Source organism: Aricia agestis, chromosome 9, assembly GCF_905147365.1.
Source record: "Aricia agestis chromosome 9, ilAriAges1.1, whole genome shotgun sequence".
NCBI lineage: Eukaryota > Metazoa > Arthropoda > Insecta > Lepidoptera > Lycaenidae > Aricia > Aricia agestis.
In genome coordinates, this window is record NC_056414.1 from 8,418,148 (window position 1) to 8,424,520 (window position 6,373).

Consider the following 6,373-nt stretch of genomic DNA (forward strand, 5'->3'; position numbering starts at 1 on the left):
ATCATAAGTCCAGCGTACTTGTATAATGGAGGTCAGTGTATGATACCCTTTGAAATGACAGCTATTTTTTCTGCCTATTTGAAGCGGAAGCAGTGCAGCGCCCCCAACGCGGGGGAAGAGAACTGAATCTGATGTAAAAATGACGTTTGAAAGTCGCCATATTGGCACTGATAGCAGAAGTGAGAGTACTTGGAACTAATACTAGTAATGACAACCAATAACGATTAAGCGGCCATTTGCAAGTTACGTCAGATTTAGTTCTCTTCCTCCGCATTGCGGGCGCTTTGATTCCGCTTGAAATAGGCACAAAAAGCAGGTGGGTATCATAATATGTCCAGCCTACTTGTATAACGGAGGTCAGTGTACCTGGTATAACCATCCATTTGTAAAAAGCATAGACATTTAAAATTAGAAAAATACCTTTTTTAAAGGTACGCTTATACGGGCAACTAAAATTGCTCCACTCCAGTCAATTCTCGTCGACTATGACGTCACGACTACATCAAGCAATTTTCCGCAACAAGCAGAAATATTGCGCAATACATCGCAATACAATTGAGCGATATGGCGCAACTTCATCAATTAGTTACTAGGCAATACTGTCATACACAAGCCCATCGGATATTCGTCAATTCGTATCGGTTGAGCGATATGAAATAGCTGGAGCAATATCGCCGAAATAATTGCCGCAATTTATTAAAATTGCTCCATATTGCTCCACTAATTGCTCCAGAACGGTCCATTCGTGTCGCCGGGCAATTATTGCCCGTGTAAGCAGACTTTTTTAAGCAGAAAAATATTTTTTAAAAACATTTCAATGCTGGGTGTCAATTTTATAAACGTCTACTTTCAGAAAAGCTCTCCTCAATCAAATTCTTTTATAAAATTGTGATACAAAACAAATAAAAGTATGTACCAGTCTTAGTATACATCTTCTTTATAAAAAATAACTCCTGTATTTTCCGACAGCAAAATATCTACATTTCAAGAATGCACATATAACATTGCTGAATCCAACAACAACCTCCACATACTTTTTCCCAAAGCCAAATAGCGTCAGGAAATTGCAGAACCTGAAGTGGTGACCAGCGAAAACTGTCAATATGCCTCAATGCTTTGGATCCTGTTGCCCTAAGGAGTATCCCATAAAAGAAGCTAGACCAAGGCCCGGGAGCTGGCCCCCTTGCTACTACCCACCAGCTATACCATGTTGCAAACCTCCGCACCCAACTTTCTGTGTAAGTTATAAATCTGCTCGTATATTGCTAGTACTACTAGAAGCAATGCTGCTCAATATATCCTATGTCCTTTGAGTGTCTAAATGCCGCTTACAAACCTAAGTTTATGAAGAAAATACGTATAATGTTTGTAGCGAGCAAAATTTGATTTTTGTATTTTCCCAAGATTGTCAGGGTTTAAAGTGGAAGTTACTCAGTCTGGTTTTCCTAGCTTCCCAACGAAATTCATTCGACAGAGTATCTTCAGTAGATGATTCAATATCTGCAGCTCAATAAGATTTTTTACGTGGGAGAGCCATGCTTCGGCATGAATGGGCCGGCTCGACCGGAGAAATACCACGTACTCACAGAAAAACGGCGTAAAACAGGGCTTGCGCTGTGTTTCGCCGAGTGAGTGAGTTTACCGGAGGCCCAATCCCCTACCCTATTCCCTTTCCAACCCCTTTCCTATTCCCTTCCCTTCCCATCCCTACCCCCCTATTCCCTCTTAAAAGGCCGGCAACGTACCTGCAGCTCTCCTGATGCTGCGAGTGTCCATGGGCGACGGAAGTTGCTTTCCATCAGGTGACCCGTTTGCTCGTTTGCCCCCTTATTTCATAAAAAAGGATCTAAATTCCTCAATATTATGAATGAAACTGATAGTTTACTCGTAGTTTTCCTCAGTTCTCGATATTGCAGCTTTTATATCTTTAAGGGCATTCGCTGCGTTGAGCGTGTGCCCAGCGCGGCTGCTGGGCTGCAGCCTGCATGCAGCCTGCATGCGCTCGCCAATAAAATTTATAGTCATCGTGCGACGCGCGACGGCTGACCCGCCTCTACGCAGCGCTACGGGCTGCGGCTGCTCTATGGCATGACATGAAACAGGCACGCCTTGCGGGGCCGCGCCGGGCGCACGCTTAGCCCGGGCGCACACAAGCGGCCAGGTCGCGGCGGCCAGCGAAAGTATGGTCGCGTTGCGGCCAGGTGCGCGCGGTCTATGGCGGTTTCATTATTTCATACTAAGGTATCTATCTCGATGGCCGCCGCGACCTGGCCGCTAGTGCGCGCTCGGGCTTAATGCAGCGAACGCCTGGGGTCGATGTTATATTGCTATAATAGGGAGCGTTTAAAATATAACTTTGTTCTAGTACCCATGTGGCCCTACATACACCTCAAGCTGTCCGCCCTGTACGTTTTTTAAGAATTGTTTCCCCTAAGCAAACTTGGTGAGCATTTTTTTATACTTATTATCCATATACAATTATAGTAAGATTATTTTATCTCGTATATTTATAATACTCGATTTTCCGTAAAATTTTGTATGTAGGGGATTCTGGGAAAGGAAGAACGATTTTTTTTAAATGTTATACAATTATTAATAATACATATATCTATTTTACACAATGACCCTAACGACGTTCAGACGTGCGTTTTTTCTGCGGTAGCGTTTGGGAAAACACGCCTGGAGCCTGAACGCGCCCTAAAGTTATTTTCCTTCTTTGTTTCAGATTTTAGAGCGTGCAAAGGTGAATATTGAACATAGTTATCGGATAAAAACACCAACAAACTGTTGCAATACCCGCCCACTTAATATTTTAATAAAACTTGGTTCATACTAAACTTATTTTTTTCACTAGGACTCATAGTTATAGTAGGGGAGCCCAGGGTGCTTTTGTGTAGTCACTCGAGAGTGGAGCGTCATAGATATAAGATACCTAGTAGGTAGATTTTTTACATTAGGTAAAACCGATAAAAAATAACTACTACTGCGTAGGACTATAATTTGTGCAGTAGACGCAGTAGTCTATAGTGATATCAACCTAGTTGGCGATAGCATTTATTGGCTTTTTCTGTACTAAGGGCCTGTTTCACCACTTCCTGATAAGTGCCGGATAGGCTGTCCACCACTTAACTTGACAGATAGAGTAAGGATCTGTCAAGAAAGTTGTGGATAGCCTATCCGGCACTTTATCAGGAGGTGGTGAAACAGGCCCTAAATATTATGTATTCTAGCTTTGCAATTCATAGCGATAACATACAGGTATCAAAACAAAGTTTTAATACTGGACATAATTATATGTGTGCCTACTGCCTACTGGCACTGCCTATACACTGAACTAGCAGCGCTAAAGAGCAAACATTTTTTTTGTGATTTGTATGGACAAGCGCGCGAGCTTCATGACTTTGCCCTAAAAAGTAAAAAAATAAATGTGTGCGTTACCCCAGGCATCACTCTTTCAGCGCTGCTACTTTCACAGTGAAATCACTATGTTTTGTAACAAATTCGCCTAGAGCTGAATATTGGTTGAGAAGTTTAAATCCATACTTCCATACTATAATATTATAAATGCGAAAGTGTGTCTCTCTGTCTAGCTGTCTGACTGTGTGTCTGTCTGTCTGTTACCTCTTCACGCTCAAACCGCTAAACCAATTTGCCAACCGACCGATTTTGCTGAAAGGAAGATACCGTACCGTACTTTGAGTCCCGGGAAAGGACATAAGAATAATTTTTATCCTGGAAAAATGTTCGGCTTGTGTTGAAAAATTGTTTTTATGAGTTGCGGGCGTCATAGAGTCCCCGTCGATCCCCTTTGTGCAAAAGAAAGTTCAAGGTCACAAAATGTGTGTTTTTCCTTGACCAGTTTTTCCCGATAACGGGTTTTCTTGGGGTCATGGCAATACAATTTGAGGTATACGGTACGGTACGGTAGCCTACCTATGTGGCGTTGACATAATAGGTATATGATTGACATCGCGTGATTGCATCGCTAATAAGTAATAATAATAACCGCTAATAATAAAATATAGGCGTAGGCAAAAAACTAAAGAATCGACATCTGATTTGGATCAGATCGTGCTTTCCTATTTTTAATTTTACCTCTCATCACTAGATCTAGATTTCTACTGAAGACAGACAATAGATATAATGTAGATAATAAACGAAAACAAAAGGAATTTATATTTTCAAATTTTTTATTCAACGATCAAAAAAGGGATCCTGCATTGTGGCACGGTGACACGTTAGCAAATCTTCGTGCAGCACGTATAGATGGTCACGTTCGGACAGCACGGGCCGCAGCTGGGAGGAAAGCAGGGGCCGCACGGCCCACAAGCGGGCGGGCAGGGGCCGCAGGAAGGGACACAGCAACGACCACCAGCCCTGTGAAGAAAAAAGCAAGTTCAATACAAATTTGAAAGCAGCTGTACCTATTAAACAGCTCAAGAAGAAATTGAGGCACTGCTTAAGGTCTAAGGGCCTCTAGCCGAGGCGGACTCCCGTCGCGGATGCCCGAGATGGACGAACGATGAACATCTACGGAGGGCGCCTTGTCCATCTCTCGAAGACTTCATCTGTGCGTTCGCCGCGGTTAGCGGAGGCCTTATGACCTAGGTCCAAGCCGTTGCTAGATTCTGGAAAGCTTCCACGTAACGATGATATAGGCCTGTTCCAATTGACTTTGAATAATTGTAGCCCGAGAAGCAAAATAGCAGGGGCATCATAATATGGAAACCTGAAATTTTTAAAGTAGCTTACAAAATATACTCACATTTCAGAAGATTTCTTCGGAATAGAACGTAGAATTTAATAAAATTTCAAAAATTTCAAAGGATTATGTGCTTATTTTTAATTTTTAATACTTTTGGTTTTATATGTTCATTCAACGGATGATTTCGATAAACTGGTGAAAGGAAAATAATTTTGTTCTCAGGTCGTCAACGCCTGTTCCATTTCTAGAACAAAATTTAAAATTTAATCATCGGTTCTGCATTTCCAGCCAGTGATAGCAGCTAAAGAAGTTAAGGCTATAATACATGTTGAATAAAAAAAGTATATAATATTCTATGCTTCAATCAAAATAACGGGACACCATACAATTTTGTCATTTTATATGAAGTTTTATTTCTCGATTCGCTGTTTGGACTTTATCTAGCTTACTTTCATTTGGAAATGTTGTATAATATGTTTATCGTGCTGCGCTACTTAATGTCACCGCTTTTTATGTTCACTAATAATAATTGTCCACGCAACGCAGATACATAGCGTTGTTCTGTTAACGCAAAGAAGCAATAATATGGCCTTCTCTGTACCGTAGTCCGTAACACGTTCTACGGTGCGGTGTAGAGAGGCCCTATACGTATATGCTACGTACGGTAGGGCGGCGTAGCTAGCTACGGCGTAGCAAGTAGCTACGACATTAATGATCCGATAATTATTGTTTAAAGACACATGGAAAACTTACAGCTACAGATACAATATAATTAAAAACAGAATACATCATTGATGAGCCAATTAGAAGTTTTCACTGGCACTTCTTCCCCTACTTACAATTTTTTTTTGTTACTAAGAGTAAGGTCGCCAGTAGTCAGCCTCACACCAGTAGTCAGCCTTTTCCAGCTAAAAACCTATAGAAATAACGTTCTATTGCAAATTAACCAATCAAGTTACTTTTTAAAAAAAGCTTGGCCTTCTTATTGGTCAGTTCAGAACGTCACAATGACGCTAAGTGGCTGCAAGAAATGGTAATCTGATTCCAATTCGACGTTGTTACTAGTCGAGACAAGATGCGGCGTGCGTGCCAAAATTTTCTCAGTGGGAAGTGCCCGACAAAAAGGTGAGTTATTGTGATTTCTTATTAACTTTTGTGTCATGTTTTATTAAAATATATTGTTATTACATTTTTTACGTCTAAGTCAAATGAGTTATGTAACAGTTTCCTTATAGTTATTTAAATATTGATGTGGCTGACTACCGGGTATGCGTTTCTTGTACATTATCTAATGTTCGGCCACCCCCGGCTGAGTACTGGTCATACATAATTCCATATAAAAACCAGTAGTCGGTCGCTAGATACGGTGGAACCACGGCTGAGTACTGGTGAGGTATACGGTATACCTCACCAGTATACCCAGTTTTCAGCCATCAGTAACTTACGCTGCTTAATTTATTCACTTATTTATGAAGCACCTACCTACCAAGTAATTTCTTAGTTTCTTGGCATTGTTCATTTGTTTCAGTTCCATAGGTCTAATTCGAGGCCCATCTAAGGAGAGGCTGACTACTGGTAGCTATTTGGCCGAGAACTGGGTTGTGACGGCTGAGTACTGGGGAAATGTGTCTTATTTTGAAAAATACTTTATTTTCAATACTTATTAAG

At 41.2% G+C, this 6,373-nt stretch overlaps 2 long non-coding RNA genes across 2 annotated transcripts; one reads left to right on the forward strand and one right to left on the reverse strand.

The window, feature by feature from the left end:
- Nucleotides 1–770: 770 nt before the first annotated feature.
- LOC121730511 lies at nt 771–2,809 on the forward strand. Its single transcript, XR_006036117.1, has 3 exons — nt 771–1,238; nt 2,366–2,443; nt 2,726–2,809. It is a non-coding gene; the product is annotated as an uncharacterized LOC121730511 (long non-coding RNA).
- A 1,360-nt stretch (nt 2,810–4,169) lies between these two features.
- On the reverse strand, nt 4,170–4,920 carry LOC121730512. Its single transcript, XR_006036118.1, has 2 exons — nt 4,766–4,920; nt 4,170–4,377 (listed from the first exon to the last, which is right to left on the reverse strand). It is a non-coding gene; the product is annotated as an uncharacterized LOC121730512 (long non-coding RNA).
- Between the last annotated feature and the right edge of the window lie 1,453 nt (nt 4,921–6,373).